This window comes from Camelus bactrianus, chromosome 29 (genome assembly GCF_048773025.1).
Source record: "Camelus bactrianus isolate YW-2024 breed Bactrian camel chromosome 29, ASM4877302v1, whole genome shotgun sequence".
NCBI lineage: Eukaryota > Metazoa > Chordata > Mammalia > Artiodactyla > Camelidae > Camelus > Camelus bactrianus.
In genome coordinates, this window is record NC_133567.1 from 25,018,767 (window position 1) to 25,031,942 (window position 13,176).

A 13,176-nucleotide genomic window follows, 5' to 3' on the forward strand; every position below is an offset into this window, starting at 1 on the left:
GTTCAATATTTATTAATAACATTATAACAATTTTCACCTCCTATACTATAATTATATGGTCATGGTTTCAATGGAAGAAAGATCATTTTATATGAAAGACATTTAGCATCCTCAGTAATAATCTTTAAAGTCAGAAGAGGCAATGAAATGTGAAAAACAGAAATATACCTGAGTTCTAATTCTACCAATTTATAGTTAACCCCTAAATCTCTGACCTCAGTGAGACTACTTATAATCTCTGGGCATTAGTTTATGTCTATGAACGCTCTCTTATATTCCAGGATTATTATAAAACTCAAATAACAGTTATGAAAGCAGTGGTCATGTTCCCCCAAATCCCTTATTCTCCTCTATTTTTCCATAACATTTAATGTTTTTTTCCAAAAACATTTCATATAACTTAAATATATAAGTTCAATAATTGAACCAGATTGTAAACTCCACAATAGCAAGGAACTAGTTTTTTAATGATACATCACAAATCTCTAGACTAGGTTATGGTAATAGAAATCCAAGTTTCTCGACACATATGGGCATATAAACTGTGAATAGGTAGAACTTTAACTTATTCAAATCAGTCATCCCACTGGTGAAAACAAGAAATATTGGAGGAAAAATATTTAATATATGCATTGCCACAGGTAAGATAAAATAAAAATTATTTTTTACTGTTTTACTTTTTTTTAATTTTTAAAAATTACTGGACCAAGGGAGAAGGAATTTCAAAGAGACCTGATATCCTAGATTTTTCACCCTCACAAGCATTTGCTGCTTGCAGAAGTTACTGCTGAGTGGCAGAGAGGCTGAATACCACTGCTAACAGACTAGATGTGCTAGTAACATAAGGATTGGATTCCAGGTACCACCAGGAGAGGGCTGGTGGATTTCTTCAGCTTTACACTGATCCTCTAATGGCCACCTTAAAGCATTGGTAAATTGTAAGCAGACAGGTCCCTGTAGGACCTGCCACTTTGTTTGAATCATGTCAATCATGGAGATTTTTTTAAGTTGATACGTGATTACTGGTGTCCCCAAGGCAAACATAAATTCCCTCTGAGTAAAGATAACATTTACAAATAATTTTGCAAATACTTTATTTATTATATAATCAAAAATAACAAAACACCCAAGGGAAAAAAACTGCATGAATGAAAACTAGCAGAATCAGGTGGTAGAAATAGATCTGTGGGAGTCACCAGGCACAGAGAAAAAAGAAAGGAAAACAAAGAAGAGAAGTTAGCAGACAGAGAGGAAAAGGGTAATATAACCTACAATTCCCATAACTGGAATCTCAGGAAGGAAAAAATGCAGAGGCAATAGTTGAAATAGAATGTTTCAAAAGTGAACAAAGGCATTAATCCAGAGATCAAAAAAGCTGTATGAATTCCAAGCAGGACTAATGAAAAGAAGCCTGCATCTAGCCACGTGAAAGTGTCAGCGCTAAAATGTAGGGAGAGCATGGTCAAAGCGGCCAGAGCTGGGGAAGGAGAGGAAAACGTCTCTTACCTGCCAAGGAGTAACATCGCCAAAGCCAGAGCTGAGGAAGGAGAGGGAAACGTCTCTTACCTGCCAAGGAGTAACAGCTAACCTTTCAGCAAGAACAATGGAATCCAGAAGAAAATTGAATGATGTCTTCAAGTGAAAATGACTGAAAAGAAAATATCTTTCAGCCTATAAATCTACATCCAGTGAAAGCTTTCTCCAAAATGCAAGTGAAATAAAGATGTGAATAAAAACAAAAGCTGAGAACATGTTACTCTCTAGTAAACCCATACCAGTGGGAATATACTTCATGGTGAAATGTTAAACTTCTTTAAGGTCAGGAATTTACAAAGATGCCTGATATGACAGCTCCCAGTCAAATATTAGAAATGTAGAAAATGCATCAATATTGTCAATTACATGATTATATACAAATAAAATCCAGAAGATTCTAAACAAAATTGGAATTAATAAATAAGAGCGTCAAGATTTCTAGATAAAAGTTAAATGACATCATTGTATTTCAATATACCAGTAACAAAATTAGGGGGGAAAATGAACTTTTAGTAAAAGAACAATTACATCAAAATTATCAAATACCTAGAAAATGATCTAACAAAATATGCCAAAGATGTGTAGAAAACTCTAAAACAATAATGGGATATTTAGGGCTCCTTTAATTTTAAAGAAGATGTACATAAATCAAAGAATATATTTGTGGATTTAAAAACCCATTATTATAAAAAGATGTCAAATATCCCAAATGTGTCTATAGCTTTTAAGCAATCCCACTCAAATCAAAATCTGTGTGAAGAGTGTGAACTGAGAAACCTCTTGACAATCTTAGAAAAGAAAACAAGAAGAGAAGATCTATCTTACCAAATATCAAAAATTATTATAAAGCTATAGTAAGATAATGTGATATGAGCATAAGAATAGACAAACAGACCAATGGGACAAAATAAAAAGCACACAAAAAATGCACATATATCAGGGCATTTGACTTACAATAGCGTGATACTGCATAGCAGTGGAAGAAAGAAATCTTTCCATGATATGATGCTAGGACAATGGGTGAACAGCACAAAAAAAATGAAACTTTTACCACTACTTCACACTGATCACAAAATTAAAAAATCAATTCCAGGTGAGTTGTAGGTTTGCAGATGAAAGGAAAGCCAATAAAATTGATAGAATATAATATAGGAGTGCATCTTTACAATTTGGGGTAAGAAAATTCTTCCTCAACAGAACATAAAAGCACTAACTGTAAAGAGGATTAATAATTTGAACTACATTACATGGATGTCCCTGGAGAATGTCATTCTAAGTGAAGTAAGCCAGAAAGAGAAAGAAAAATACCATATGAGGTTGCTCATATGCAGACTCTAAAAAAAAAAAATTAAAAAAAAGCATAAATACAAAACAGAAGTAGACTCACAGACATAGAATACAAACTTGTGGTTGCCAGGGGGATGGGGGGTGGGAAGGGACTGGATTTCAAAATGTAGAATAGATAAACAAGATTGTACTGTGTAGCACAGGGAAATATATACAGGATCTTGTGGTAGCTCACAGCAAAAGAGAATGTGACAATGAATGTATGTATGTTCATGTATAACTGAAAAATTGTGCTGTACACTGGAATTTGACACAACATTGTAAACTGACTATAACTGAATAAAAAATGTTCATATATAAAAAATAATTTGGACTCCATTAAGAGACATTATTATAAAATGAAATGACTGAATAGAGTAAAATAATTTCAATACATATGTAACCTATAAAAGTTTTGTATCTAAAATATGTGAAGAATGCTATGCATTAATAAGAACAAAAGGACTACTGTGGGGGTGCTGGTAGTTGGGGCTTCTCCCCAGTTACTGGCTGTCCCACCCTGCCTTATGCAGAGCCTGCAGGACACTGGTGGGTAAGGCTGGGTCCCAACATGGAGAAGAAATTTACAAGCTATATATCTGATAAGGGGTTAATATCCAAAATATACAAAGAACTCATACAACTCAATATCAAAAATCAATTTGACACAAAAATGCGTAGAGGACCTGAATAGTCATTTTTCCAAAGACATACAAATGGCCAACATGAGAAGGTGCTCAACATCACTAATCAACAGGGAGATGAAATCAGAACCAGAATGACAGAGGGAACTATGTTCAATATCTTTTATAACCTTTAATGAAAAATAATTTGAAAATGAATATATGTGTGTATATGCATGACTGGGACATTGTGCTGCACACCAGAAATTGACACATTGTAACTGACTGTACTTCAGTAAAAACAAAACAAAAAAAACAGGAAAAAAACCACAATGAGATATCACCTCACACCTGTCAGAATAAAAAAGACAGCAGTTAACAGGTGTGAAGAAAAGGGAATCCTCATGCACTGTTGCGGTGGGAATGGAAGCTGGTGCAGACACTATGGAAAACAGTGTGGAGATTCCTCCAAAAATTAAAACTAGAACTGTTACATGATCCAGAAATTTCACTTTTGAGTATTTTTCCTAAGAAAACAAAACTTTAAATTGAAAAGATATATACATACACATTCATTGTGCCTTGTTCACAATAGCAAAGAGGGAAGCAATCTAACTGCCCATCAACAGCCATTAAAAAAAGAATGAAATCTTGGCATTTGTGACGATATGAATGGACTTAGAGGGGACTATGTAAGTGAAATAAGCCAGACTGAGAATGAAAATCACTGTATGATTTTGCTTATATGTTGAATCTAAAAAACAATACAAATGAATGAAAACAAACCAAAATAAACAAACATAACAAAACAGAAACAGAATCATAGATACAGAGAACAAACAGGTGGTTGCCAGAGGCAATGGGGGTGGGCGAAATGACTAAAATAGATTAGGGAGATTAAGAGGTACAAAATGCTCGTTACAAAATAAATGTGTTACAGGGATGAAATACGCCATGTGCGGAATATGATTAATGATAATGTGTTATCTTTGTAAGGTGAGGAAAATGCCCAAAAGCAACAAACTTCTAGTTACAAGGTAAATAAGTAGTAGGGATGTAATGTACAATTAATTGATATAATTAACACCACTGTATGTTATACATGAAAGTTGTTAAGAGAGTAAATCCTAAGACTTATCATCACAAGGAAAAAGTATTTTTAATACCTTCATAAGTGCTCATATACTAAAAACACATTTAGGCTTCTTTTTCTTCTTTTTTTGACTGAAGTATAGTTGATTTACAGTATGTGTTAGTTTCAGGTATACAGCCAAATGACTCTTTTTTTTTGGATTCTTTTCTACTATAGATTATTACAATATTTTGCATATAATTTTCCATGCTATACAGTAAACATTTGTTTCTTATCTACTTTATGTATAGTAGTTTGTTTCACTTAATCCTATACTCCTAATTTGTCCCTCCCTAGTTCCTTTCCCATTTGGTAACCGTAAGTTTGTTCTCTGCATATGAGTCTGTTTCTGTTTTGTACATAGATTCATTTATATTATTTTTTACGTTCCACATATAAATGATATCATATAATATTTGCCTTTGACTTACTAAGTATAATATTCTGTAGATCAATTCATGTTGCTTCAAAGGGCATTATTTCATTTTTTATAGCTGAGTAATATTTCATTGTGTATATAGAGCCCCCTTCTTAATCCAATTATCTTTTTATGGGCACTTGGGTTGTTTCCGTATCTTGTCTATTGTAAATAGTTCTGCCATGAACGTTGGGGTGCATGTGTCTTTTCAAATTGGAGTTTTGTCTTTTCCAGATATATACCCAGGAGTGGGGTTGTTGGATCATATAGTAATTCTATTCTTAGTTTTTTGAGGGGCCTCCATGCTGTTTTCCTTACTGGCTGCACCAAATTACATTCCCACCAAGAGTGAAAGAGGGTTCCAAAAAGGGAATACACCCTCTCCAATGTTTATTATTTGGAGACATTTTGATGATAACCATTCCAACTGATGTGAGGTGATACCCCATTACAGTTTTTTCATTTCTCTAGTAGTTAATGATGTTGAGAATCTTTTCAGGTGCCTGTTGGCCATCTGCGTGTCTTCTTTGGAGAAATGTCTGTTTAGATATTGTGCCCATTTTTTTTGATTGAGTTGTTTGTTTTCTTGATATTAAGTTGTATGAGCTGTTTGTATATTTTGGATACTAACCCCTTGTCAGTCACATCATTTGCAAATATTTTCTCCCATTCCGTAGGTTATCTTTTCATTTTATTGATGGTTTCCTTTGCTGTGCAAAGGCTTTTAAGTTTGAATAGGTCTCATTTGTTTATTTTTGTGTTTAGTTCTTTTGCCTTGGGAGACTGATCTAAGAAAATATTGCTACAGTGTATATCAGAATATCTACCTATGTTCTCTTCTAGGAGTTCTATGGTGTCATGTCTTATATTCAGGACTTTAAACTGTTTTGAGTTTATTTTTGTGAATGGTGTGAGGGGTGTTCTAACTTCACTGATTTACATGCAGCTGTCCAGTTTTCCCAACACCACTTGTTGAGCAGACTGCCTTTTCTCTATCATATATCTCTATCATATATGCCTCCTCTGTTGTAGACAAATGACCATAGGTGTATGGGTTTATTTCTGGGCTTTCTACTCTGTTCCATATACCTGTTTTTTTGTGCCAATACCACACTGTTTTGATTACTGTAGCTTTGTAGTATAGCCTAAAGCCTGAAATGGTTATGTATCCAGCTTTGTACTTTTTCCTCAGGATTGCTTTGGGAAAAATATTTTTCTTACATGTTGTATCTATGTGGGATGTTGGATGTTCACTATACTTGGTGTGGTAAACATTTCATCATGTATGTAGTCAAATCATTATTCTGTACTCCTTAAACTTATACAGTGCTATATGTCAACTATCTCTCAATAAAACTGGAAGAAAATAAAAACCAAAAAACAACCCAATATGAAAATTGGGCAAAAGACTCAACTAGGCACTCCATAAAAGAAAATACCCAAATAGTCAATAAGCACATGACAATACCTTTAACATCACCAGTCACAGGTAAATACAAATTAAAACCAAACAGAGATAATACTACACACCCACCAGAATGGCTAAAATTGAACTACAAAGTATGGATGAATGTGTAGAAGAATAGAAACACTTAAACTGCTGCGGGATTTTAAATTTGTACAAACACTCTGAAAACCACTTCAGAAATTCCTACTAAGTTTCAAGATACAAATAACCTATGATGCAACAATTTCACTCCTAGGTATTCACCCAGCAAAAATGACAACACATATGCACAAACAGATATGTACAAGACTATCTCTAGCAGCCTTCTTTGTGATAGTCACAAAGCTGAATATAATCCAAATATCCATCAACATTAGAATCAGTAAATGATGTTACATGCATACCAAAAAAAAATATTTACAGCAATGAAAATTAACTGCAATGACAGGTAGCAATATGAGTAAATTTCACAAATATGCAGAGAAAAAGAAACTAGACACAAACTCTACATACTAGATTATTCCATTTACATAATTTAAAAAAAAACAGATGCAAACTATGGAAAAGATTATAAACAGCAGCTTGGAAGCAATTATTATTAAAGTCAGAGTAGCCTGTACTTTTGGGGGAAAGGAGAGAATTGTAAATAGTATGGGCACCACATATATTTGTTTGTTTTAATACCATCTTTATTCACTTGGGTGATAGTTAAATGATCTTTTGTGATAAACCATTGATCCATATGTTTTTGGGTTTTGCCTTTTTCTCCATGTCTGTATTTCACCATAAATAAAGTTCTATACAATTATGAAGGGAGGGCTCCATACTAACCTCACAATGGTAATTACTTTATAAAAGAAGATATCCAAGTGGTCAATAAGTAGCTGAAAATACCTTAGAAGGGAAGGGAACAGCACAAGCAAGTGCGTTCAAAGGGCGTTCAAGAATATCTGTAACATTTTATTTCTTGAGGAAAAAACCTGAAGAAATAATGTCCAAATGTGAGCTGGTTAGGTCTCTTAAATCTGTTGTACACTAATTATATTTTTATTCTCTGTCCATTTCTGTAGGTTTGAAATACTGGAAAATAATTTTTTTTTAAATTTTTACTCCTTATCACTCTATTTTGCAAACTCTAAAAGGGCAATTTTAAACCTCTGTCCCCCAAGGGATCAGTTCAATGCATAGTAAATTTAAAACAAATAATTTTGTTGATTTGTTTGTGTTTCATGGCAAGTGTATATCAATTGAGAAGACAAAATATTCTTAATTAGCTCTACATCTACCCAACATTCTTATTTTTCGTTATTTTTCCTGTCAAATAGAATCTAGCCATCTTGGCCCTGGAACTTCGCTCTTTTCTCTGCCTACATTGGTTCTCCTCAGGTTTTTGCAGGCTAGTTTTTTTGCTTTTTTTTTTTATAAATTGTATTTCAGTTTAAAGACTCTTCTTTACTAAGAGGTTCCCTGAGTGTGATATCCACCATTCTCTGTACAAATAGTCAATCATTATTAAAACTCCTTTTTACTTCTTCAGACACTAATCTTTATATGAAAATATATTTCTATTTTTTTAACCTGTTTATTGTCTCACTCCCTTTACTGATATTCAAAATCTAACAGGGCAAAATACCTGTTTATATAGTTCACCACTAGAAGCAGCAAGCAGAACAGTGCCTGACAAATAGTGTACGTTTTAATAACTATTGGTTGGATAAATGACCCAATCAAGGCAATCAGAATTTTACTCTGCATTTCATTTTATTGGCTATCTGTCTACTTATCTATCTATCTATCCATCCATCCAGAAAACATCATATGTATACACATAATTGAGGCAGAAAGGATTAACTTGGGAAATTTGGGAATTTACTAACACAATTCAGAATGCAAGCTGTCAGTTGTTACTATGCATTAACTACAAGCTAAAATTATGATCCACATTTTAGACAAATTTTAAGAGAAAGTTTTAAATGTTTTTTGGACTCAGAGGGCAAGCAGTTGAAGAACAGAGCCATTTGGCACCTCGCTAATACATCCTTGTACCCTACAAGGTAATGCCATCTATTAAAACCAGACTCCAAAGCACTGCAGAAGGAAATAGAACTTTAAATGGTCAAAAAAAGATAAAAGTACTTTTCCTATTGCAGTATAGTACTGACAAAGTACAAAAAAATTTGAGTTATCTATATTTGTGGAAATCTTGAGAGAGAAATCCTATTTTAAGAAATATCTAAGCTATGTCTGACCTGACCATGTAATAAAAAATTTTTTAATACTTGTAAATTTTGCATGCTGAAATTGGTAGAATTTGGAATTATTCAATAAATCTGATTTTAATTTCCTATGACACTGTAAGAAACAACCTCAGTTATGAAGAGTTTATTTATAAGAATCAGAAAGCTTCTAGGAAGGGAAGAAATGTCATTTCTCATATGGTAAATTGCAGACTATATTTAATTCCTCAAATGACATGGAAATGATTATTTTTAAATAAGGATGCTACCCAGGCCGTTACAGCATCTAACTGAAACAATAACTGTAATAAAATGTTTCAATTAATTGTAAGTTGATGATGTCAGTTATTTTCAAAATAGGAATCATCAATTACCAGAAAACATGTGTCTGTTATGTGATTTAACACATAACCTTTAAATAAAGTGAAGCAGCCACTACGTGGAAAAAAATCTATAAAATTATAAAAAGGGTATATAATGTCTTAGACTGTTAACATAAAATACAAAAAAAATTATTTAAGGGAGAAAAACATTACAAGGAAGATATATAACTGAGGTAATAAGTCACAAGAATATCTGGAAAGAAATAATAAACATTTTTATAAAATAACTCTGACAAATGATCAAATTAATTTAAATCAAATAATTTAAATACATTAATTTAAATCATTAAAATTTTGCTGATGACCATTTTTTTTTACACTTTAACCACATTTTAATTATCATTCCATGCTCTAAACTCAGGCAAAATTAAGCAAAATATAGTTATTAGTTCCATTTCAACTTACATCAACTTTTGAAATGCTAAATAATCAAATAAGAAAAACACTAAATATGACTAATTACTAATTCCTAACACTGTGCTTTTTTTAACATTTTTTATTGATTTATAATCATTTCACAATGTTGTGTCAAATTCCAGTGTTCAGCACAATTTTTCAGTCATTCATCGACATATACACACTCATTGTCACATTTTTTTCTCTGTGAGTTATCATAACATTTTGTGTATATTTCCCTGTGCTATACAGTGTAATCTTGTTTATTTATTCTACAATTTTGAAATCCCAGTCTATCCCTTCCCACCCTCCACCCCCCTGGTAACCACAAGTCTGTATTCTCTGTCTGTGAGTCTATTTCTGTCCTTTATTTACGCTTTGTTTTTGTTTGTTTGTTTTTGTTTTTGTTTTTTAGATTCTACATATGAGCGATCTCATATGGTATTTTTCTTTCTCTTTCTGGCTTACTTCACTTAGAATGACATTCTCCAGGAGCATCCATGTTGCTGCAAATGGCATTATGTTGTCGGTTTTTATGGCTGAGTAGTATTCCATTGTATAAATATACCACATCTTCTTTATCCAGTCACCTGTTGATGGACATTTAGGCTTTTTCCATGTTTTGGCTATTGTAAATAGTGCTGCTATGAACATTGGGGTGCAGGTGTCATCCTGAAGTAGATTTCCTTCTGGATACAAGCCCAGGAGTGGGATTCCTGGGTCATATGGTAAGTCTATTCCTAGTCTTTTGAGGAATCTCCACACTGTTTTCCATAGTGGCTGCACCAAACTGTATTCCCACCAGCAGTGTAGGAGGGTTCCCCTTTCTCCACAGCTTCTCCAGCATTTGTCATTTGTGGATTTTTGAATGACGGCCATCTGACTGGTGTGAGGTGATACCTCATTGTAGTTTTGATTTGCATTTCTCTGATAATTAGTGATATTGAGCATTTTTTCATGTGCTTTTTGATCATTTGTATGTCTTCCTTGGAGAATTGCTTGTTTAGGTCTTCTGCCCATTTTTGGATTGGGTTGTTTATTTTTTTCTTATTGAGTCATATGAGCTGCTTATATATTCTGGAGATCAAGCCTTTGTCGGTTTCACTTGCAAAAATTTTCTCCCATTCCGTTTTTTGAAGAATCCCTTTTTGGAGGCAGAGATATATACTTTCTGTTTTTTCCTATTTTTAATTGTTTTAATTCTTGTTTATCTGTTTTTTTCTTTTTTTCCCTCCCAACCTACATTTCCTAGTGTTAGATTTTTTCTTTTTTAAGTTACTTCTTTTTAGAGAGTGGAAAGAGAGATTCCACTGGTATTACTTACTAAAGTCTTTTCACATTTGGAGGAAATTAGAGCCTTTCGAGGAGTATGCTTTAGTTTAAATTAACAACTGTGACATCAGTTAAATTGATGTGATAGTAACTAAAATGCCCCATTTGTTTTCATTCAAATTAGAAGCTTGTTGCAAAAGTGATTAACTGATCACTAATTGGACTTGGTTAGGAGTCAAGCCTCAGTTTGTTTATTAATATGTATTGACTGCATATATAGTGGGTCTGCTTCAGTGCTAAGAGATAAGAATAATAAAATAAATAAGACATAAGCCCTCCTTTCAAGGGATTCAAAATCTATTGGCAAAGTTTGAATATAAATAATCATCATACAATGCAGAAAGACAAGGACTCGTAGACATCTCTACTTGTACTCCAAAATTCCTCCAATATAAGATGTCCATAACTGCTGTCACAATCCTTCCCTCAAGAAAATTGTTTCTCCTCCCTAATTCTCTCTTCAGCAAACTGCACAACATCCAATCAGTTGTCGATGACAGACAACCAAGAGCAACTTTTCACAGCTCTCCCTATCCTCCTGGCCACTAATATCAAGTCTGTCACCAAGTTTTGTCTATTCCAGCACCAAAAATCTATGAAAGCAATTCACTTCCCTGCATCTCCACTTCCACCACTTTAGTCTAAACGCATCCATAATCTCTTTCTTAAACTCCATCAGTAACTTTCAGTCTCCATACTTCCAATTCTGCAATCACTTCCTCTCACTGCATTCAGATTAATCATTTTTAAAGTAGTTCTTCCTATGTTTCCTTGATGCTCAAATTCTTTCAGTGTCTTTTGTTGCTGTGGAGATAAGAAGAGGATCTGGCTTTAGAGACAATTCTCAAGCACAGTAAATAGCATGTGACATACGGAATGGGGAAGAGAGGAATTTAAGGAGTTCCACAAATTCACTTGAGAGACTGGGGTAATAATACAATCTTAAGAGATCAAGGCACAGGGCAAATAAGAAAGGAAGATGGATTTCATATCAGACCTGCTGAGCTTGTAGAATCTATGGGAAATTCAGGTGGTGATCAGTAGCCATGGGAAAGGCGGAACCTAGAACAGGTTCAGTTGTTGAAGCCATAGACATGAATTAAATTCTCAGGAAATATTTGTAGAGCAAGAAATGGGGACTAAGAATGTAACCCTGAGGAATACTAACATTTAGAGGGGAGGACTGACAGAAGATGAAAAGTAAGTAAAGGAGACTGAGAACAAAGTGGGGAAAAAGGGAAATCAGGAAACTGGAATAATGTATGTCACCTTTTATTCTATAGTGAGGTCAGTTCTTAATTTTATCTTTTGAGAAAATGAACCATGGATGAAAATCCCTAGTAATCTGATGTGATCATTTCTTTACCAAGTGAACTTCGTGTTTTTAGACCTCAAGTGAGCAGAGTTGAGTTCATCTTGCTTCTTGTTTTATTATACATTACCACTGATCCATATAAGGCTCTGACTTATTTATTTGTTTATTTTATTCCCTTTTAGTCCTCATGTCCACCATTCTAATAGCCCTTCTAGAGCATTCTATTGTGTTTAATGTGTATCATTTTTTTGTATGTATTCTTGTAAAATGTTCTCTGATTAGTGAAAAATATTTAATATTTTGATTGACTGATATTGTGTAACTGTTTAATCTTTATTATTCCTTTTTCACAGCCATATTTTTAAGATCTATTCATTGCTCTGTGTGCTTCTAATTCATTGCTCCTAACTGCTACATGAAACCACCACATTTTACTTATCTAAATTCCCCATGATGGATAACCAGGTTGTTTCAAATTCCCAAAACAATAATAATGTTGCAGTAACATTCCCATTTACGTATGTCTTTTTAGGGCCTTACAAAAGAATTTCTTCAGATTAAATATTCAGGACCAGATTTTATTGGTCAAAATGCATGCACATAATTAATTTGGGTAACTATTGCCATAGTGTCCTCTGAATGACTGCCCTGGTTCACACTTCTTCCAGGAGAACGTAAGGGTTCTTGTATCATTCCATACTGATCAACAGTTGCCACATCGATCTTTGGTAACTATTACTGGGTAATAGGTGAAACATGATGTCTTACTTCAACTCGCATTTCTGACCATTTATGATTTGTGGCATCCGTTCAGGTGTCAGATTTTGATTTCCTTTTTTGGTAAATTGCCTGTTCATATCTTGTATCCATTTTTTTTTCTATTGGTTATTTTTTTCTTTTCTTGTTAATTGATGGAGAGTCTTGGACACTGACTATTAGTGCTTTGTCAGTTTTAGACTATGACCGTATATTATTCCGTTACATCGTCTGTCTGATACATCTGTCCATGAGGCTCGTATTAGTCTCCTAGA